Source organism: Lepidochelys kempii, chromosome 6 (assembly GCF_965140265.1).
Source record: "Lepidochelys kempii isolate rLepKem1 chromosome 6, rLepKem1.hap2, whole genome shotgun sequence".
Classification (NCBI taxonomy): Eukaryota; Metazoa; Chordata; order Testudines; family Cheloniidae; genus Lepidochelys; species Lepidochelys kempii.
In genome coordinates this window covers 31,961,207-31,984,793 of record NC_133261.1, presented here as the reverse complement: position 1 = coordinate 31,984,793, position 23,587 = coordinate 31,961,207, and the positions used below count along the sequence as shown (strand labels likewise).

The following is a 23,587-nucleotide window of genomic DNA, read 5'->3' as shown; positions in this document are numbered from 1 at the left end:
ACGTTGCTTAGCTTGCTAAACTGTGTCCTGATTTTGTCATATGAGCAAACATCAATTTTGCATTAGTATTTGACCACTAAATTCATTTTCACTTGCCACTATACCCAAGTGTGTAGAGGTAGAATATAATCCATTAATCCATTGCTCCATCTTTGCTTCCGAATACTTTGAACTACTAATGACTCCAGACTCTTCCTCTTCAAAGTTCAGGACAGTTAAACAAGGTTGTATGTGTCAAAGCTCAAAATTTCTATCTACTCCAAAGCAATCTTGAAGTGACATAGCACAGATTAAAGCAGATGTGCCTCATGAGATGCTGCAAGTTCCTATGATAAACAGTGCCTTGTTTCAAGATGTGATTTTAAAAGCAAAGCAACTGTGAATACAGTAATAATAATAGTCCAATTTAAGCTGATATATGCAAGGTGGGACATGCCTACTGATGAAGTGGCATTTTTGCTAGCAGTCATCCAACCTCAAACATGCAACTAGGAATGGATCTCCATTTGACAACAAAGACAAGACATGCTACACCTCTCGGCCATGTGTTTATTATTAGCATTTTTAGTGGTCTGGGGATGTCAAGATTTACCAAAATACGGCTCTAAAACACACCAAATTCTATCATCCAAAACATGCTTTTTCCATGGAGTTTGTGTTTTTCTATCATTTCCATGTGTTATTTCTGTTGGAAGAACCCTCTTTCTGAGATCATAGTGTAATGGAGACTATCTATTTTACAGTACATAAATTCTTCAGAAACTTGTGTCCCAAAGCCCAAGACAGAGCAGCACAGGATGATAGCGGCAGCCTAAGACTTAGCTAGAAATCGAAAGGATCAAGAAAATTTTTTCACTCTTCCATATATTGGTGTTATGGATCTATCTGGATTCAATCATATGCCACTTATTGATGGTCCACAGATGAAAAATACATTCCCTTCCCCCTATCCCCACTTCACTTCACTCTAACCAGACATATAAGTTTACAGAAAAAAATGTTTTCTGGAGCCAAACATCTGCCCTCCAGGAGATTTAGTGCCACCCTTCTCCCCATCAACCCACTATACTCTTAGAATTTTGTGTGGAATTTTTATTATAAATAGAGGAGAAGGAAATAGAACTGCTGCAGAGATAGATATTTTAAAAATGATCTAATCTTTACTGAGGCACTTCAAACAGATTATATGAAAAAAACAGCTAGCCAACTAAACATTTAACCAACCAATTTAATTGTAGCTTCTCTCTATCTTTTTTTTTTTTTTTTTTTTTTAGCAGAAAGCTTCCCACAATGTGTTTAAAAAGATCCTGGAGAAAGTTTTCAAAAGCACCTATATGATTTAGGAGCCTCATTCCCGTTTTCAAAAATAATGTAGGGGTTAAAAATTTCAAAAGGATTCTAAAGTGCCTAAGTCACTTATGAAAAGGGGAATTCGACACTTTTGAACATTTCACCCATCTTTTCATACTGAGTAAGGAGATAAAAATAAGTGAAGTCGAGTAATAAAACCATGAAGGGAAGATCCTCAGCTGGTAGAAATTGTCATAGCTCCATGGAAGTCAATGGATGACAATTTACCTTAGTTGAGGAATATCTAGAATAAGAGGGTGTAAAATGGAAATGAATTCAAGTGATAATAAAAAAGTACAAAGTAGTATGCAAAACATTTCATAAATGTAGCTATTCTGCAAAATTTCTCAATTATAAATTTGATAGTCATCCACCTTTAACTATCCAGCAGCTATGTAGCAACCCTGTTAAAAAACCTTGTTTTATCACAAAGGGAGCAAAACATTAACATAAAAAAGCAAATACACAAAGACCTATTACAGGTTTCAGAGTAGCAGCCGTGTTAGTCTGTATTCGCAAAAAGAACAGGAGTACTTGTGGCACCTCAGAGACTAACAAATTTATTTGAGCGTAAGCTTTCGTGAGCTACAGCTCACTTCATCAGATGGACGAAAGCTTATGCTCAAATAAATTTGTTAGTCTCTAAGGTGCCACAAGTCCTCCTGTTCTTTTTGCAAAGACCTATTAGGGACTGTTTGTTGTTCTGGAGAATTGCCAATGGAAAATGTTGCTAACTTGTCAGTTTCCTTCTTCCAAAAGAGCATGTCCAGCAACCCATCTACCATAAGATGATATATTTCCAGAGCCAGAGAAGGAGACAGTTCCAAAATTATCAGTCAGGGCTGTCTACAAAGAAGGATCCTCCCACTCAGCTGTATCAAGAACAAGATTCTTCCAAGATGCAAATACTGAACAGAAACTTATCTACCGAATTAATTTGAGAATAAGCTCTGATTTAAAACTGGTTTTATACATACACAGCACACAGTAAGAAAACAAAGATTCCTTCCTCTTAGTGTTAAAACTAGTATACAACCATTCCTCAAAATCACGGCTAAAGGTAATACCTCTTGGCTCTTGTGTCTCCAATATTGCTCTATAGCAGAACTGAAAGAGCTGAAATATTTTGGCATGAAAAAAGAAGAAGAGTCCTGCAGATTGCAATGCAGAAAACTTTGAATGAAGAATAAAGAAGGTGTTTACTGGAAGTCCTTTTGAATCAGCTTGGTAAACTATGCTAAAGATTTAACTTTCTTGGCGAGCAGGATTGGCCTGCATTCAGTATTGACATGAAGAAATGCTAACACTACAGGAATGAGCACAGGATGTGCACATTAGCAAATAGCTGGGGAGATGTACACATGCTAATGGCACATAGTCCTATCCAGATCTGAGGACACTACGCTGTTGTTTGACATCACCAACGTCTGGTTCTGAATTGTCTTACATCTCAAAGGTATTAGTGCAGCTCTGAGCTCTAGTAACCTGGCACTCAACGACTTGTTCCTTAGCTTGTGATTCTGCGTGCCTTGGTTTAAACCACAGGTATCTCCTTGCAACAGCATTATATACCACAGATCTAATGGAAAGGAAATAAGGTATCCACAGACTATGATAATGATTGTTACATTTTTGTATATCTTTCAGTTCTGTGATGCAGACTGACACTGAAGTCAACAGCCATGCAACTGGCTCATAATTTCTACATTTCTTTGCTCTCCAACATAATTTCTATCCAACACTATTTGGATCATAGTGTCCTTTGCTAGGGACACAATCAATACATCCATATTGGTTATATTAGATTTCTGGACTCTATAGCATTTTATCTGTTGTCTCTTCAGCATGTGAGATTTTCTGGGAGTTTCCCCTCTCATAAATCAATCAATTAATCTTCCACAACTTCCCAGATTTAACTTTCTCTCTCTTTATTTGAACTCCTCACATTTTCATATCCTCTTGACCATTGTGTCAAAATATTGAGAGTCTAACTTAAAATCCAGAACCAGAATTCACAAAATCTGAATTTGAGTTCTCTGCCATGTTCAGAGGGCAGGAAAATGAAGATAATTCAAAGAGGGAGGAAGAAAGTATCTATAACTCAGAACTCTTAATATTAATTCAGAAGAGGGTGGAACTCTAGATCTCTTAGATGAGGGTTTTAATTTTTTTTCCTCTTTCCCTTGGAAACTAATTTCTTCTATGTGCTCATCTAAATGAGATGAGAGTCTCTGAAAAATACTAATGTGGGAGTTCACTAGTCTGCTGAGCTTTACTGCTAACCATCCCAGCCTCTCTCTAGCTAGCTACTTATGTGACCATCATCAACATAGTATCTGAGGGCCTCCTCATTAATAAAAAATACAGAAGAATAATTACTAAAACCAACTCTCTCTCTCTTCCCAGTAGGACTAAGACCTGTACAGGTAGAAGAATGTGTTTATTTTGAGTGTAGACTAGATGGGTGTAAATAACTTACGTTACATGTGCATGAGGAGCGACTATGGAAATGCTCAGCCAAAGACGCGAGTTTTGCATTTAGCTCTGAATGCAGTGAGGCCAATGGTCATTACCTTTTGTGGGAGTGCATTCAATCCTCTAGGTCTGGCTCCCAGGAAAGTTCGGTCTCTTACACGCACAATTGTTCAGCAGTTTAATTGATCTGTTGGAAGGTCATCCTCACGTAAGGAGAAGCACTCTCTCAAGCAACTGAGACCAGTCTCATGGAGGGCTTTGAATATTAGGAGAGAGATCTCCTGTTGGATTCCATGTTTAATGAGGAGACACCAAAGCAAACTAAGCACAAATTTGATGTGTTCACAAGAATCTGTGCTACGAAGGGGATGTGGCTGTATTTTGTACTAGCTAGAGGGTTTTTTAGGTTGATTGTGTTCATTAGGCATGAGTAATCAAGTAGGGTGATTAAGAATATGTGGATTATCTTGGCAAAACTGTGACCAACACAATGGGGAGCAGTTTTCTGGCCAGCTACAAGTGGAACTGAGGATTTTTCAGACTTGTGGTTATTTGATTATCCAAAAACACTGAGAAGTCAAAAAAGACCTTGAGGGTGTGAACTACTGTTAGTGGTATATGCACTCAATAAATGGAGATGTTATGGAGAAAGGGATTTCTTCAAAGTGCTTCCCTCTTGCTATCAGCACCACCTATTTTGCCTAGGTTCAGCTTCAGCAAGTTTATTTTCATCCAGGTGCTAGACATTGAGAGAGCTGGGAGCTGGTAACATTTACATCTACCATGAGAAAAAGGTAGAGCTGGGTATTGTCTGTGTATTGCTGGCACTCCATTGTGTGATATCTAACCTCGTTCCACAGCAACTTCACAAAGATATTCAAGATGATGGGGAGAAAAGGCTTGAGCCTTGAGGGGCACCACATACAAGAATCTTGGGAGCTAAGGAATGTTTGGCCAGGGGAGTTTGGTGATCAGAGAGATCCAAGAAGGATGACCCCTTGTCTACTGGAGAAGGTCATCCACCGAAACAGCAGGTGCCCAGATCCAAACCCCAGTTGTGAAGGGCTCGGTACACTGGTAGCTGACAGCTGACATACTAAACCTTTTGCTACCTTCTTGATGAGCTCTCTTCGAAAAGGGAAGTTTGGTACCGGACAGTAATTGGTGTGGAGCCCAGCATTATGTGACTGTTTCTTTAATAACAGATGCACAATTGTATGCTTTAGCGGGGGGGAGCAGAATTCCCTCCCTGAAGAAGGTGTTGGCAGCCTCTGCAAGTAAATGTCACAGATGTTCTCTGATCTCTTTTACTTGCCAGGAAGGGCAAGGGATCAGAGTCAAATGTGATGTGCTTGAATGCTGGTAGTGTTTGTACAACTCCTACCAATGTGAATTTTTAAGAGAGGGTTGTCTCTTTTGTCCTGTGAGATCTGTTGTAAGGAGTGGTCAGAGCAGAAGGGCAAAGTGATAGAAGTGTGAATCTTGTATTCTTTATGTTCACATCCAGCACAAGGATCCAGTCAAGGGTATATCTGGGCTGCGTATGTAAGTCTAGAGAGGGCCCATGAGTCAACAGATCAGGCAGGAGATTCTGTAACGCTGAGTCAGAGACGTTGTCCAGGTTTGCACTGAAGTCTCCTAACACAATGAACCTTGTGAACTTCACTGCCCTGAATTAACTCCTCTGGGAAACCTTTTGTGCCTGAAGTTCTGGTGATTAATAGGATGACCAAGTTAATCTTGTTTCTAGACTCACAGATTAAGTGGATACTCTCAAAGATTGTGTTTCAATGGATCTCTCACACTGGAGTCTGGATAGGAAAATGTTGTCTAGTCCACTTCACCATCTAATATCTGTTAAAGACATTTAAATACTTTCTTAGTAATATTACTTCCTCTGGTTACAACAATTCAGACTGAGATGTCGTGGGAAAATATTTGCTTATCTATAGAGCCTCTGTTTCTCTGTTACTGAACCCTCCATCCTTCATTAGTATTCAGAGTCCCTTTTTTGTTTGCAGCTGGTGGAGAGGCACTTCCCTTTTTGTCCTAGCAGTGATGCAGCAAAGCCTTTTACTGAGAAGGGGATGTCTGACTCACCTTAACTCCTTAGAGTTTGTCAAGTCTTTGGTTTATCTGAGGCTTGAAAGCAACAAAGATCTTGTCATTTAGACTGCTACAAAAAGTCATTAACATTTTGTGCAGCAATTGTTTTTAGGATTTGGTTGATCTTTATTGGCTATTTGCACTGCACAAGGGGAGGAACTTCACAATATGGTTTTGCTGGGAGAAGTATCTTCCTAAAGCAAAGCAAACATCTCTCAAATAGATAAGCTATAAACAAACCTCTTTTCACTGATGCCAGGTTATTACTCCATACTACAGCACAAATGCTGAAAATTATCATCCTGCATCTTTGTGGACACATGATAGGGTACAGCAAGGTGGAAGCCTTTTGGCAGTCTGTCTTAAGTTCAGAAGCTGCCTCCCCGTCTGTGCTAACAATCCCATACCAGATGTTCTGGTAGATCTACAGACTGGCATAGAACAACAAACAAGCTTTCTTTGCAAACTATCTTATTTAACCAGCTCAATTACCTTCTTAAAGGTGGCCTTTAGACCTCCCTGAGACAGAATTATATATCTATTATGTGTTTGGGTCATCATTCATTTGCAATATTTTTCTGATATTTTGGGTCAATATCTATCTCATGGCAAGATGTGATTATCTGAAAACTCCAAATTAATGATGGTGTAATACATCTCTCTGAAATGCTTGAGATCCTTAGAGTGAAAATTATCATCAACACATACATTAATATATAACATTTAAAATTTTAGTATCAGTATTGTTAATATTATTATCCTGCTAAGAAGCTTTTGTTTCATTCCTACTGAATGAAGTATAGAAAAAAATCCAATATCTCCCCCATTTTTTCCATACTATTTTAGAGGAAGAATCTATTTGGATTATACCAACTGCCACTACTTTAATAGGTAGCATCTTCATTTAAATTATGGCTAACTGAAATTTGGGTTTTTTATATTAATTGCTGATTTCCATAAATTTAATAATAATTCTATCCTATTCATGTTCTCACTGTGGTATCTGAATGTAATTAAAACTAACATTTATGATACCTCCATTTTTTAGGTCACTGCCACTCTTTGGTTTGGGGAATTTACACCAGTAATCCAGGATAGGATCTGATTTTTTGTTCATTTAATGTTATATTTTTAATTTGGAATAAAAGCAACACTGTTAATAAAGTTAGAAACTACCTCAGTAAAGAAAGTCTAATGTTCACCCTCAGATGTATATGTCAGAAGTAGGTGGCTATTGGGTCACAAACTCAGATTCCATTAAGGTTATTGTTTAATTAACTTACTGTACTTGATCTGGAAAACAATGCAAATAAAAATAGCTAACCCCAAAACATATCTTCAGAGAAACAACAGTAAGCAGCAATCAAGCTGGATGCATTTTCTTTGTGAACACAGCATGCTGCACAGTTCTACAGGGGAAATGTTCAACCATAGATACTAAGGTAAGAAGGGACCATTATGATCATCTAGTCATATACAAAAGGAACTTGTGTTAATGTTTTCATATGTTGCTATGGGAGCCTAATATGATTATGGCAAAAATATAAGTAACCAAAGAGAAGAGATTATTTTCATATATATTTCAATTATAATTTGAAATTAAGTTTGCAGTGCAAAATAATGATAGTTGGTAAGAAGTCTGTTGTACAAATGATTACTTGCAAAAACAAAAAATACCCTTTTATTAACAGGAAGGAATTTTCAACTGGACTAGTATGGTTTCAGAATTATATTATTATTTATTTGTATTACAATAGCACCTAGAGGCCCCAACCAGAATCACAGCATTATTGATGAACTTACAGACTAAACAGAGAAGACAGACAGCATGGGAAAGGAAACACAGGTGCAGAGAGGGAAAGTGACTTGCCCACCGTCACACAGCAGAGCCAGAAATCCCAGTCCAGTCCTCTAATCATTTGACCACACCGCCTTTTAAACTCACTGGACCCAAAATCATAGAACTTTGATGAGACTCTTTTTGTGTGTGTGTGTGAGGAGGGGGGGTGTTCGTATTTTGTTTTTACATAGACCCACTAATAAACAAATCCATATTTTTTGCTCTCCCTGCTCAGATTAAAGTTCAGATTAAAGGCTTCAGAGTAGAATGTTTAGGAGTAATTTATAGGCAGAATGGTACTTATCTTAGGAGATCAGGTATTTGCCTTTATTTTCAGGCAGAAATGAGTTGCAAGCAAATTGATCCCTCCCATCTTTAAATTTTGAAACATCAGATTGCTCTCTTGGGTATACTCTCTCTTCCATTTGTACATGTAACTCCCATTAATGCTAATGTTAGTCACGTGTGTTTACAGAGAAAAGAAAATACCCCTAAATTTCAATGTGCTATAAGCAGCTTTCATTGCTAGCATTCAAGTTTATTGGCAACTCTTTTACAACTGCCCCCAAACCACATACTGTATCAGATCTCAAGTCAAGAAGGTTTTTCTCCAAAGAGTATTGAATCACTTTAATGTAGATTCTAGTGCTGCCTTTACTCTACTTTCCACATAGCTGGAAAATTCAGCTTTACTATGATACTATAAAGATGTGAAAGAACTGTAAAAAGCAACTAAAAAATGATCTGTTAGCACTGTAGTGTTCAGTTTACAAAACTCTAAACAGAATACTGATGAAAAATTTTAATGATAGTTTTGCTGTGTTGCCAAGAGGAATAAGACAATTCACTATATTTTTTGTTATAAAATGTAAATTATAATGTCTTTAAGGCATCCGCAATATCTCCAAGCAGGACTGAAGAGAAAGTCCAAATGTCATTATATCTTCTACTAGTTTTTCAGTTATTTAATGTAAATTTGAACAAATTAGCATCAAAATACACATAATCAATACTATTCCAGAAAGGAATTAAGCACACACATGGTCAATGGGACTATTCAGCAACTGAAGTCATAAGTTTCAGAATAGCAGCCGTGTTAGTCTGAATCCGCAAAAAGAGAAGGAGTACTTGTGGCACCTTAGAGACTAACAAATGTATTTGAGCATAAGCTTTTGTGAGCTACAGCTCACTTCATCGGATGCATTCAGTTTTATTTTGTCACTTTTAAATTGCCACTTTTAGGTCTGTAAATCTCCCCACTGTATTTTTCCACTGAATGCATCTGATGAATTGAGCTGTAGCTCACGAAAGCTTATGCTCAAATAAATTGGTTAGTCTCTAAGGTGCCACAAGTACTCCTTTCCTCATGAGCTTGAAGTTACACATATTTAAGTGTTTTGCTCGATTAAAACCTTTTTCTTGTATGCAAACCATTACAACTCAGTACAGTCTTGCATCAGATCATCAGCACAGTACAGAAAGATTTTAAATTAGTGAAATGAGTAATGTACAAAAATCAGACAAAAGCCATGATGCCAAATCTTGCCCCTGTTGTTTTCAGAGTGCAGAGCCTGACCAAAGCCCTGCAGGCATCTGATCCCTGAACCTGGGAAGTAGAATCCAGAGAGGAAAACCTCTGCCTATTTGGAAGTGGCCATGAAGCTACTCTGCAGCCACACTGCATCAACTTGACCCCCGGGCATGGTCCATGAGTCCTCCTCATTCCCCCCCCATGCCATAAGTGAAAGTGAAAGTGCTGGGGAGTGGCAAATATGGGTAGGGCAATGATCCCCTGATATCCTTGCATGGCAACTGGTGAGACAAAGAATCAGCCCACTGCCTAGAGAGCTAGTTGGCAGCTCCAAACAACAGCTGAGAACAATGGCCCATTAGAGTTAACTATCTGTTCTGCACCTACACCCAACCATGGTCCGCAGGGAGAGAAGAAAAGTCCACTACAAACCTTTCAATCGCCCTCCAATCACCATCACTCCTCTGTTTCTGCAGTGCCTGCAAACATCTATACAATGGTTATTATAGCAGCCTCTACAATGCTTCCATAAACAAGACTCAGAGGCCAGGAGGGTGGAAGAATCGGGGTTCATCAGCACTGTCCCCCCGCCTCCTTTTGCACCTCCACAAGACCCACCCATGAAGTGACCGAGGAGTCATTCCATGCCCCTACCTCTCTGTCCTGACCATCCCAAGGAACAAGTAGGCTGGCACAGAACCCCTTACATGGGGACTAGTGGGGGCTATACGTATGCCTGACGATTTTATTATGATTTTTAGACTCGAGTTTCTGAGCTATCGAGTTCTAAGCCTTCATAGTCTTATGCCTGCAGATATTGGCATGTATGACATTTAAAACTATGGAATACCAACCTATTTTGAATTTGTCCAAATCATTAGTTGTGGAATTTTCCTAGCACTTCATGAATACCACTGTTAATTGAGCAATTAACTCAAAACTACAGAATATGCTGTGATGGCATGATATGATATAAACCATGTAAAAGAAGGAGCAGCCAAGCAACTCAGTATGTTGAAAGATATTAATGAAGTGGCAAAATCTGCCAGAAAAATAATAATGGGTGATTTTAACTACCCCAATATTAACTGGTTGAATAACACATCTGTACATGGTTTAGAGAAGCAGCTTATTGATACTATAAATGTCTTCTTTTTGGAGCAGCTCCTTCTGGAGCTCATAGGAGGATAAGCTCTGCTCAATTTAGTTTTGTGTACAAGAGGCAAGTATGGCTGTTCCCCTAAGCAACAGTGACCACAGCACAATAAGGTTTGAAATCTCAGTAGTAGAGGGTCTTTCAGTGGTGATGAAACCATTAATGGCAGGTGGATGGGTAACGCAAAAACCAAAAAATCCCTGCTGTTTCAGGCTGGAGGCTGTTTAGGAAACACAGAAGAGTTTCTTTACCTGCTGAGATAAACGATCAGCACCAACAGAGACAGAATCAATCCAGCATGTTCCTGGGCGGGGGAGTGGGGAGCAGGGAGTGGCACAGGGTGTGTGCAACATTATAAGGCAGTCTTTGGAATGTGCAAACTCTGCCGAAACACCTTTAACAGGGCAGATTGCAAACTGCGAGCACAACCTGCTGTTGAATTTTAACACAGACAGAGGTAACTAGGAGCACATTAGTAGCAAAGAGACTACATTAGTGTTCCTGCAGACCACCTGCATAAAACAAATCTGGAGTGAAATTGCACAAGTCCTACAGCTATTCTGAGGGGCACAGCAAAGGGATGATAAAACGTGGGTGGCTACATCCCTCTCAGCCTGCGTCCACTGGCTGCACTTACGGTACATCCACAAGCCATCTAGACCAACAAGCAATGAAAAATATGAGAGAGCAACTAAAGAAGTTAAAGAGTTTGCACAAAATTTATACACGTACAATTTATTCATTTCCTATTCTTTACTTTCTCAGTATTAATGCAAGTGCTTTCAAGGGGCAAATCCATGTTGTACCAGGAAATGAATTCCAAAACCATTTGCATGGATTTTCATAGCTGATCTTTGTGGTTTACCTCATCTTTGTTTTAGAGTAACATTTTTAAAGGGATGCTGCACTTTTATCAACTTTTTTCAATTAACCTTAGAAAAACAGGGATTTTCGCTGTAGAATCTTAATTAGGGATTGTGCTTAATTGGTGACATCTCTGCTGAGGAGTCAGGCATAGGTATATACTGTAGATCTAGTACATTCAGGGAACAGTTAACCTTTTACTGCAACATCGCCTATAAGAGTGATTAGTCCTAAGCAATTCTCTTTCATATCAATAAATGAATCAAACTACCCTTGATATATATCCCAGGGAGTGGGAAATAGAAAGAAGCTTACTATGAACAGTTTACCATCCTGGCCCACTTAATAAATTTGACTCAGTAAGATTTCAGACAGTGTTCACACAGACAGTTGGTGTTGTACAGCCTGGCCTGAAGAAAATCCTTCCCTAACAACCTTCCTAGAGTCTTGAGTAATATCTATTCAGACACATTAGGGCTTCAGTTGTGTGATGATTAAGCCTTTCTTTTCTACAAACAATGAGTTCGCAGATGCAAATCACCTGCAGAACCTCTGAGACTGTCTCAAGGTACAAACTGCTGTGAATGCTGTAGAGTACTCTTCTTCCACATTCTTGTTCCAGCTGTTCCATACAAGAATTTCCTAACAGTTCTTGGTCTCCCATGTGTTCTATGCAGCTTGCACAGTGTACTCCGCCCTTGCAAAAGGAGAATTGTTTGGATGAGCATTTGGACTTTTCCCTTACTATTTTGTAAAGATTTTTGTAGGCAGCAGATTGATCTAATGTGGCATACATATGTGGCAGTGGCAGAGCAGAGGGGTCCCCTGCTTGCATTCAGAGCACTGCAGTTCTAAAAAGGAGCATTTCTAAACATATTTTAACTAGAAAAATGTATCCAAAACAACAGGGCTTAACCCTTACCAAAAAAGTAAGTTAGTGACTACATATATTTTTTCTACTCTTGCACAATGTGCTATGAGCCAGTTGGACGCTAATTTCCAACCCAGTGGTGGCTGCATTTCAGTAGTGCCATATATTTGTAGTTTATAAACATTTTAATAGCCTTTAGACGAGTATGAATGTAAATTATTATTTTATATGAATTTCTATTGTGACACCCATTTTGTTGCTTCTAAGGAAATGAAGGAGAAAGGGGCTGTGCATTGTAAATGTAGTCTAAATGTACCCTCCCCTTATTGTTTAAGAAGCAGCATTCCAAATTGAGCACAACACATATTGCTGCTCTAAACACCTACATACTGTACATCCAATTTTTCTTGTCAAGGTACAGTCTGTACATGAAAAGTATACAACAATCGGGAACCTGACCCTGCAGAGCCCTACACATGTGAATAGTTCCATGACTGAATTGGTAACTTACTTACATGAATAAGACTTTCTAGGCAACAGCCCCAAATCAAAGTCCTCCCCACTCACTGTAAGTTTGAGCAAAAGAAGGTACAATATTAACAATGAGTGAATGGAATCTTACAAAAACAACCTCTGCCTGTCAGAATATATAAACCACTATCTCCTCCTGCCTTCTATAATTCCATTAAAAGCCTGTTGTGTGCGTGAATCTATGTCTATGGATGGTTCAGGAATGTTGAAACAGGACAGAGTAACAGGGAGGGAGATTTTGGAGGGATCTTTAAGAAAAAAAAAAAGATAGGCAAAATAGGTACGTAAGCCATAATACCTAAATGGTGTATGCATCTTTCTGGTTGTCTGTCTTGTTTATTTAAGATGGTACGCTCTTTAGGGCAGGCATCATATTTTTGTATGTTTTGCATAGCACATAATACAATGGGTCCCAGATTTCTATTAGGGCATTTGGAAACTACTGCAATGCCAACATTAAATAATAATGATAGCAGTTAGTTCCATCTGAAGATGATCTCTTTATGTTTCTTTATCTGCCATAAAATAATCATAGATGATTCAGCCAAGACAGCCTGTGTTAAGGTACCACTTACCTTTCTCTATAAAGAACAGGTTCTTTTAACATTTCTATTGAGAAAGGTAAGGGATAATGTGATGGAGACCTTTTTGAAAATGCTAATGGATTATGTATGTGACAAAGAAAGAAAATAAAAGAATCTTTAAAATAAACTTTCTAATATTTGAATGCACTAAAGAGTTGAGCTAGAGAGCGGAGAGAGATGGTGTCCCCCAGAAATTAATGTATCATAAACCAGCAGATCATTTGTTTACGATTAGATTGTAAAGTAGGGAAGCCTCAAATCCTTAGAAATCTTCATTTACATAAAGACCTCTTCAAAGATGCTTTATCTTAATTTACCTCTGTATCTTTGTTGCATCTTAATACATATGAAACTATTCACAACATTTCATAGATTTTATCTTTAAATCTAAATGCATCAGACAAAGGACAGAAATGTATTTGGCTAGCTCCTCATTTAGTGTAAATCCAGTGACTTCATTGGAACCATGCTGATTTGTATCAAGGATCTGACTCCATTATTTCAAAAAACATAGGTCTTCGAAAATATATATTGTTGAGTTCGAAGCAAAAAACTTGATCTGTTATTGACAGCAAATGTGCTGCAATTCAAGAAAGGTCTGAACAAACAAGATTTGACACAACATTGTATATGATTGTTTAAATACACAAATTCCAGGTGTTTGTTTCACTATTTATAATAAATACTTGCTTTTGAAACATTTTTACTACATCCTTTTTAAAGCCCTCTGACTTTAAACAAAATTATATGGTATCATTTTCATCATATTACCAAAACAGGCCTTTCATTGAAGAGTTATTGTAGCAATACATTAGAAGTTTCCTGGACTTTGCTGATGTCCATTCAAGAAAGGCTTTTCTTCATTTATTGATGTTCTCATTAAAACTGTATATGTGCATAAAACCCATCTCTGTCATACACACACACACGGGTTAGAATAAAATGTAAATACAGAAAAAAAGAATGTCAGAGGCTACCTGGTGCTGAAAGGATGTATGTATAACTGCTAGAGTACAAACAAAAAACCTTTCATAAGCTCAGAGCCATTAAAAATATCTTTCTATTTTAATATTTATAAATTTAAATGACTCTTGCAATTCACCACTGAACAAGTCTACCTATGAAAATAATTCAAAATATAAAACCACTTTAAGACCATAAAAGTAACCTTGAGTTATGACAATAACTCTGTGGGAAATATAGAAAAGGAGAGAAGTCATATTTTCTATGCAATTTGTATGAGTCATCAGTCCTATTTTCTCCTGAATGAAACTGGTTAGCTATAACAACAACAAAAAACAAAGCTGTCTGAACTGGGTGATCCAAGTAATTATATGTTACAGTATGAACACATTTATGACAAAACTTTCAAAAATTTGAAAAAAAAAAAAAGATTATATCATCCCCTGGTTGAAACAGCTTCTGAACTGATATAAACAGATATTTAACAGACACTGCAGTATACCTCTGTGGAAAATATATGAGGTAACTCTTAACCTTTCTAGCAGTGATTTCTACTCCTGCACCAATTTTTGGCCCACCAAATTATCCACATTATAAGAGTGAAAGACTACTGTAACATATCTAAACATTACATCTTAATTTTTTTAAATGCACTAATGAGATGCGTATGCAACTAAAACATCTCATGATCGCTTATATCTCTTGTCCTTCTTATGCTAATCCCTCACACCTCCAACTTTTCTGTGTCATACCTTGCTGTGTTATGTCTAAGTTAGGTCCTGATTCTGCTCTGATTGCCTTCAATGGGGTCACTTGCATGAGTTAAGATTTTCAAAAATCATGCCTTTCTCAGAAAGTAAGCTACTTGAGGCAGCAGCCAGACTCATTTTGGCTGTAAACCACCACAAATCCTTATGGCAACATAGAAATTATCATAATTTAACAACATCAATTGACCTATTGTATGCTACATTGCAAATCTTTGCAATTTCAGAAAGCTACAGAGCAGTTTTTTGAAGAAGGCTTCGTCCACTGCTAATATAGAACTTACTTCAATACTTTTTATAGTATCTGAGAAGAAACTGGACAGTACCAAGTCAGTTTTATGTTCTAGATTTTATTTTTAGCTTAAGTGAATTTAGACCTTGTAAATGCTGCTGTACTTACTGATAACCCTAAGTGCTAAAATAAGCCATCTACCCACAGAACACGGACAGTCAGAAACAGCATTAGCTCCTCCACACATCCTATTAATTGGCCTCAGCCCTGATTTACAGAGACCACCTCTAGAGTCTAGATGGTAGTTGAGTTTATATATTCATTCACTCTTTGACCTCTCTGCTGAGATTGCCAACAAGTGTGCCAGCGGTGGTGGTGGCAGCATTGTCAGACATGGTTATCTGTCTTCCAGGAATTGTACTAACACCATAGGCCAGCTTACAGGTGCCAGATGGCAATCATTTATACTGCTTATTATAGAGTTCTTTCTAATGTATTTATTTGACTGACCTAAGTAGGACTACTTGTTTTACATGAACAGTATTTTAAAGGCATATTTATGTTAATTTTTAAACAACTTCTGGTCACTACCAACCTGGGCAGGATTTAAACAAAAGGCCTGAAATAGGATTATGACAAACATTTATATCACGGTACAACTTCATGATGCTGTATGGACTAACAAAAGAATTTTTACAGCCTTCCAGTGAGTTAGATTAGTACAAGGGGCAATGTTTAAAAAAAAAAAAAGACACCATTTATTGCCCCACAGTATTTGTTTTACCATAGTATATATCGAACTTCCTATACTTACTTAGACTGAGAAATACCTGGGCTACAATGATAAATTTGGCTACTATTTGCAGCACATGCTGACATTTTTTATTGCTACATATTTTACAGAGGAGGAAACTTAGGCACAGAAAGACTAAGTGATTTTTTTTAAAACCAGAACTGTGCAGTGAGTCCTAGGTAAAGTCAGGATTAAAAATAATGAGTTCCTTGATCTCAGTCCTATGTTCAGTCCATGACTCTACACTGCCACGATCAGACATCAGAAATCTATTTTTCTAAGATTTTAGTAATTTTGTTTAAATGAATAATTTTATTTCTTAACTATTATATATTTTCTCCAAATTTGATTAATAATTTTCATTAAAAAGAAATATAGGTTGATAGATTAGTAAGTGAAAGGAATTTAAAATACAAGTGTCTGCCGAGGGATGAGTGGTAAGGCACTCTTTTGTAAGAAGAAAGTGATAGTAACTTGAATGTTATCTGTCACAAATTGTGAGGTTTGATCATGTTTCTTTCTTTGGGGGAAAAACAGCTGTTCTCCCATTTCATCATGATTTTGTGCACAACTTTAGCTGAAGTTCAATAAACAAGATTTTGTGTTTTAAAGTTGTTGTGTTGTGTTGATTTACTCCATTTATGCAGCACCATCTTATAGTAAGGTACACAGTTTGTCAGTTATTATTTTTGCCCCCTTCCCATGGGTTCCCTCTTATCACATCTGGCTACATCCAAACACTAAACAAGTTATGGTACTGAAAATTTTCTGTGCCTTTATTCTGTAGATGCCTTTTCTTCCCTACTGAGCTTCTTGTCTCTAAGGCTCCCAATTCAGAAAAGCACTTAAGCATGTGCTTAAATCCCACTGACTTCACTGAACTTAAAACACATACTGAAGTGCCTTCCTGTGTCAAGGCCAAAATGACTACACATTCAGGCCTTTTTCTGCAATTGTAAATGTCAGCCTCCTCCAAGTTAAACATGAATACAACTCTGTTTCAGTAGTCAGAGGTTTCCCTGGCATTTTCACAATAACCTATGTGCATTACCTCCAAGAACTCCACCTTCCTGGCATTGGTGCCCCCATTTGCTTCCAGGCACATATCTCCATCACTGCAGCAAGAAGGACTGCTGACGTAAGCCACAGGGTCAGCACAGATTCACAGATGTTATAAAATGATAAGCATTATATAGTTACATCTCAATTACTATTGGGAAATTCAACAGACATACCGAGATGAGGGCAGCGGTGCTCACTCCTTAATTCAGGTATTTATATCCACCCTGAGAGACTGAAATGTAGGATTGCACAAGAACTCCAGAGGGACATTGACTCCTCCCTCCCCTCCCTGCCCCTCAAAAAAATAAAACGTTTCTAAGTAGCTTGATAAATCTCTTAACAAGACATTCTGACTAGTGAGGTCCAAGGATGGTATTTTAATGTTGTGCCTACTTTCATGTTAAAACTGTTTCAGACATACATGCAAATAAGTAGTGTAATAAATCAATAAATACTTACAAACACACAAGAAAATCAGCCCCAGCACCCAGAAATCACTGGTGAGTTGCTTTTGAATTCATGAAACTGACCTGAAAATGTAGAAAGAAAAAAGTTACAGCAAAGAACGGACACATTTAACTTCTTTTTTTATTGTAGGAGAGAGGCATTTTCTAACTATGAACTAAACAAAATTGCAACCAGCACTGTTGTCACCATTTCAACCAAATAATTTACACAGAATTTGTTTCCAGGAAGCCAATACCACGACAAACAATTATTTCATTGTTCTACATCTTACACCATAGCAACCCAGTCCATTATGGCTTGTAAGAGCTGTCAGAAATAACAGGCATGGTTATCTTTTTAATAGGGAAAACAACAAAGAGAATTTTTAAAGGGTTATGGGAACACACATTACTTTAGAAAAATCTGTTGGTAATAGTGTTTTGTAGCTTAACTGTTTTAATATAATATCTTTTTGGTATTCTAAATTGGAATACATTTAAGGTAACAGTCATACAACAAGAATGTTTTTGTTCTACCTAAGGTCTAGATCCCATTTAGAAGCTTAGCCTAGGTACAATGCATTCAGTATAAGGCATGATTCAATCCAACATTCTTTTTCCTCCATACCCTCAGTTCTGGCTGGAAAGGTAACAGATGCAACTCAAACCCACAGAGCTTGCCTTATAAAATTCTTTAACTAGCACAATGACTCACTTTATGCCTCTAAATATCCATGGTTTCCTCTCTCCAGAACCCCCATGCATTAGAAGGTAGTTCGGCAGTTTATTTTTATTGTTTGGTCTACATACAGCACATTTTTAGTTCTTGTGAAAACAAAGAAACTTTGTTTCAAACCCCTTGTTTTATTTCCAAAAATGTGGGAGATGGATATGGGTAACATTAAACTGAAAATAATAATGGGCCTGGGCTACTAGTTTAGGTCAAAATCTTTTTTTGTTCCTTGGGAACTATCTGATTAATTTGCAGTTCATAAAATAGTGGGCGTAAGTTTAGTGTAAAAAACATCTAACTATACTGAAGATGAAATCATCCGTTTTGTTACCCTTCAGTAATGTGTAAGAAACACCTTCCCACCACATTTCTATGCCCTAAAGTGCACATTGCACAATATTGCACATTGCCTAGAGATAAGGAGAGAATACCAAACTTATCTCGATGTAGAATATCCTCCTTATCCCATCCACCCACCCTGAACTGCATGGTATTCATTCCAGTGAAGCCCTCCCCGACTCCAAAAGTACACATCTAATTGTGTCTTCTCTCCTGTAATGCCAATACAGAGTCAACAAATCTCATTTGCCATATCATTGCAGTGTTATTATATATGTTAAAAGCAACTCTGAATCTCATTATCAGTTGATTTATGCCATTAGTGTGCTTTGGAGCCACCAATTAAACAAGGACAGTGGTTCGTAAGGTCACAGTTAATTAATCTGAAAGAGTATAAATACACTTTAATGCGCACCACCTCAGAGGGAATTTAGGAACAAAGCACCACCACTTCATGGTGGACAAGCAATTAGGATGAAGGTTAAACACACAAAATTTAAAATTTAGCCTCAACGTTCAGCTAAAATTAAAACTATAGAAAAAAAATTAGCCTGGAAATATGCATGTTACAACATTAATGTTTATGACAACAATGCAAGTAATGAGAGACAGAACAGGGCTAACTGTGCCCAGTGATCCTGAGCAAATTAAAGCCTGTTGTTGTTCAGATAACACCTCAAAACTGGCAATCAGCTGCAGGCTGCACCATTATGCAGCTAGTCAGGCTGAAAAAAAAATAAAATAAACAGCCCAATCTATTCAAAATGGTTTCACCTTAGCTAGGTTGTTATATTTAGTACATCGTGAAAAATAATAAAAAAATATTTTTCCCTTACTAAATTAACCAAGGAAATGTGAGGGTAAAATAGCGCATCCCATATAATACATTCAAAGTACATCAACAAAATGTGCAGTAATGTAGCAGCAGTCTACCGGTACAACCAGACTATAAGTAACAATAGTGAAAACACTTATTTACAGTGCAAATTCAAAATATAAAGTACCTTGACTTTAAATGAAGGAAAATTAGAGACATTTACTAAAATCACGACTCATTTTACCATGCATAGTTATTGGATCAAAAGAAAAACAATATTGCAAATATAAAACACCTCATTACTTTATTAATTCAAGTGGTTTCAAGACTTTTTCTTTTTGTATTTGTAGTCAAATGCTCTACCAGTAAGCATTGCCCCTTATTCTTTTCCTACTTGGTTTAATAGATGACCATTTTTCCAATCGAAAGACTAAGGATGCAGCTGTGAAAGGGAAACAATCTTTCCCCATCATCAGAAAGTTAACATCACAAGTATTAAACCCATGCTGAATATATATTTTTTAAAACATGCATTTATTTTTATTGATTAGATAAGGTAGTATAGACTTGTCAAGGTAACCCACTATTCCATGTGTAATATGCATCCCTCTTTGTAGCTTATCCATAGAGGACATAAGTCTGCCACTACTGCCTGATACCAGACAAGATATTTGTGTTTCAGCTCCAGAGATCTTTGGTTCAATGACTGAGATGAATGGTCATTGCATAAACACAAGAATAAAGTTCCTCTTCAGTGAAGTATTCCCACTGATTTCTATGGTACTACTCCTATTAGTAACTTAATTGAAATGTGTGTTTGTAGTCAGAATGCTGTACAAACTGATGTCAGAGCTTATTCTTACACAGCTTTTTGGAAAGCTACTAGCATACTTACTGAAGATTAGCTTGCTCTTTTTTTCAAAAGGGACAGAAGTGAAGCTTTAAAAACAAACAAACAAAAAAACAACAATCCTGCACTCAGATTCAGACGTTTGCCAAAAGGTGCTCCATATTTAAAGGCCACTGCTCCCCAAACCAACCAAATAAATTATATGCTTTCTTCTGTTGACTCTTTTGTCCCACCACTTTATTATAAACGCCACAGTGAAAGGACCTTGCACCACACCAATCAACTCCAGCATCATGGCATTGTAATGCCCCAACCAGCAGCAGCCACCATGCAATTGGGGCATGGCTAGCATGCAGGGAAAGGAGAAAGCAGAAGATGCAGTGCAGTAGATCTCTATAGCGCTTAGAGTCACCTGCCACAACCACAGCACATTCGCTAGTACAAATACATTTTGAGAGCACCCTGTGAACAGCCAACATATTGGGTGATGGAATAAAAACAGCTGAAACACACTACTGTTAAAACATCAGGAAAGGTGAACAACAAAAAATTTAAGCTGGGATTTTCAAAAAGGGAGTTAAGGTGCCCAACTCTCACTGAAAGTCAATGGGAGTTGGGTAAATAACTCCTCTTAGCCCTCTTGGATAATCCCAGCCTAAGAAGCCAGACAAAGTGGCATCTTTTAAATATGAGGGATTACACCAGGGCAAATGCCAAGCAGATAGAAGTTACCCTTGAAAACAATAAGGGTATGACTACACATCCCGCAGCAGTAAGCCTCCCAGTGCGGGTCAACAGATTCAGGCTTCCAGGCCTTGCACTCGCACTATACGGCTCTTCTGAGACCACTAGCACAAGCCCCACAAACCCAACTCTATCTGCCCAGGTTGGGAAGCTCACTGCTGCAGGCTTTGTGGGTATATCCTAAGGGCTCTAGGTGTCAGGAGGGATGTACAGAATTCCAGACTAACAAAAAGGAAAACAACAAAATTCAATGGGTCTGGTTTGAAGGAAAGTTTATTATTTCTCCAGTAGATACATACATGTATATATTTATAGGGTGAAATCCTAGCACCATTCATATCAACGAGAGTTTTGCCACTAGCTTTAAGTTGGGCTGGGATTGCATATACAGACTGTATATACAAAGACTACTGGGACAAATTATACCCTCAGAGGCATAAGCACATCTCCCATTGACTTCAATTAAAGCCATGCACATAAAACCAAGAATTTCCAGGAAACTTTCTGAGAAATTTGCTTTACAAAAGTCAGGCTTTATTTGCAAAACCATACTCATGCAAATAAAACCATGGGCATAAGAGAGACTACTTTCATTACTAAAGGTTTTCAGGATCAAGCCCACAATACTTAAAGTATCACTATAAATACCAGCAACCAAAGAAACTTCTGACAAAAACAGGATTTTTTTTTTAGTTTCTTGTAAGTGAGCCCTCTTCCTCCTCAATAGCTTTAGTGATTCCAAGCAGAAAATAGCTTATATTAACATATGATTTTACCACATTGCTCTACAGAAAGCTGAGAGCATATTCATTTAATAAAAGCTTTCAATAACAATAAAGGACAGTGGTTATTCTAAGATAACCAGATTATACAGGTAGTGTGAATTTTCTGCAGACAACCATCAGTGAGCACAAAAGAAGCCTGCATGTAAAAAATGGAAGCAGTTATTTACAAGAAAGCATGGTATCATGTTATATCATTTAAGAATGTGGCCTATCATTGTGGGCTGCTGGGACCAAACTATGTACCATTCAACAACTGAGTTCAGGAAAGGAGAGAAGCCATTTTTGAGTCAGTCTGGAGCCAGCCAGGGCAAGGGCACGGCAGGCTGTGTGGGGAGCTGGTGAGTGTCAGGCCTGCATGCAGGGTTCTCCCCACAGGCGCAGACTTCTTCTGGTGCCGGTGGGTGCTCGACCCCCTTCTGCCCCCGGCTCTGCCCCGACTCCACCCTTGCCCCCCTCCTGCCCCCATTCCAACCCCTTCTACAAAGTCCCTGCCCCAACTCCACCCCATCCCTACCTCTATTCTGACCCCTTCCCCAAAGTCCACGCCCCAACTCCGCCCCCTCCCGCCCCCATTTCAACCCCCTTCCCCAAATCCACACCCAGCCCCGCCTCTTCCCCTGAGTGCATCACATTCCCACTCCTCCCCACTCCCTCCCAGAGCTTGCTACAGCTGTTTGGCAGTGGCAAGCGCTGGGGACGTGGCGCGCTCAGGGGAAGAGGAGGAGGAAGAGGTGGTGAGGCAGGGAGCTTAGCTGCCGGTGGGTGCAGAGCACCCACTAATTTTTCCCCATGGGTGCTCCAGCCCCGGAGCATCCATGAAGCTGGCGGCTATGGTTCCTCCTGAGAACTGGCCTCTAGGGACCTGAAAGAAAGATCCCTCAGCTGGGCTTTTCCTTCTCCACTGATGATTCCCAGGTTGTAGAGTTTTTCTAGGAAACTTCCCCAGCCAGGCTGAGTTACCCCTCCAGCTCCCTCAATGAGACCAGTCAACACATGGTCAGCTCTGCTCTGTCTGCTAGTCCAGGGCTGGTGCCTGCTGAGTGTGTGTCTGAACGCTGAGCTAGGAGGCTACAGTTTGGATTTTAGTACAGTTGCATAATCTGCACCTTAAGCCCTGCACCCCTTTATGGTGAGGGGAAATCCTGGGACCAAAGCAGCCTGATTCCTGCCTGAAGAGGATCCCTGCCAGCAGAGATCAGCCCCTCTGCAGTGACTGAGGGAGTCCAGAGTCATCTCTGAATCTGAGGATCATTCATGGAGTTTGTGAGTGCACCATCTTTTAGTTAGTCAGTCAGAGAATTTGTTTTGGGGACTCCCTACTCCCTGAATTGTGTCCTCAAGCCAGGGAGTAAGGGTTTGGGGATTTTATAACCTGCTGCATATTAAACCTGTGGAGGGATTTACCACCTTCTCCCACTTGTGAGTCCTTTGGGCTGTACTGAACCCAGTCAGCCACACTGCTAAACTACTGCAGAGAAGAATTTTATGGTCATAGGTCATCAAGGGCCCCACGTGTACCAACAGGACACTAATCTTACATTTGCCACATCAAGTCATGTGACTGGGGAAAGTCACAGGTATTATCAGCATGGGCACCGGTGACCCTAAAAATAGTGTTTTACCCTGATATGTTATATTTGTCTCCTGTTTAATATAATTATTGTGTTGAATATATTGTATGTGTTTGTGTTATTTCTTGGAAGTCTCCAACTATCTGGCAAGTAAGTGGGGATTACCCTGTGGTTAGA

General features: G+C 38.6%; 1 protein-coding gene across 24 annotated transcripts in view; it reads right to left on the bottom strand.

Moving 5' to 3' along the window:
• The window catches only part of SOX6 (SRY-box transcription factor 6), a 445,713-nt gene that overhangs the window by 364,408 nt on the left and 57,718 nt on the right, over window positions 1-23,587 (bottom strand). For all 24 annotated transcript variants that reach the window (XM_073347430.1, XM_073347431.1, XM_073347425.1 and 21 more), the window contains one exon: window positions 17,585-17,655. The gene's annotated coding sequence lies outside the window, so the exon portion shown is untranslated. The remainder of the gene's footprint in view (window positions 1-17,584; window positions 17,656-23,587) is intronic.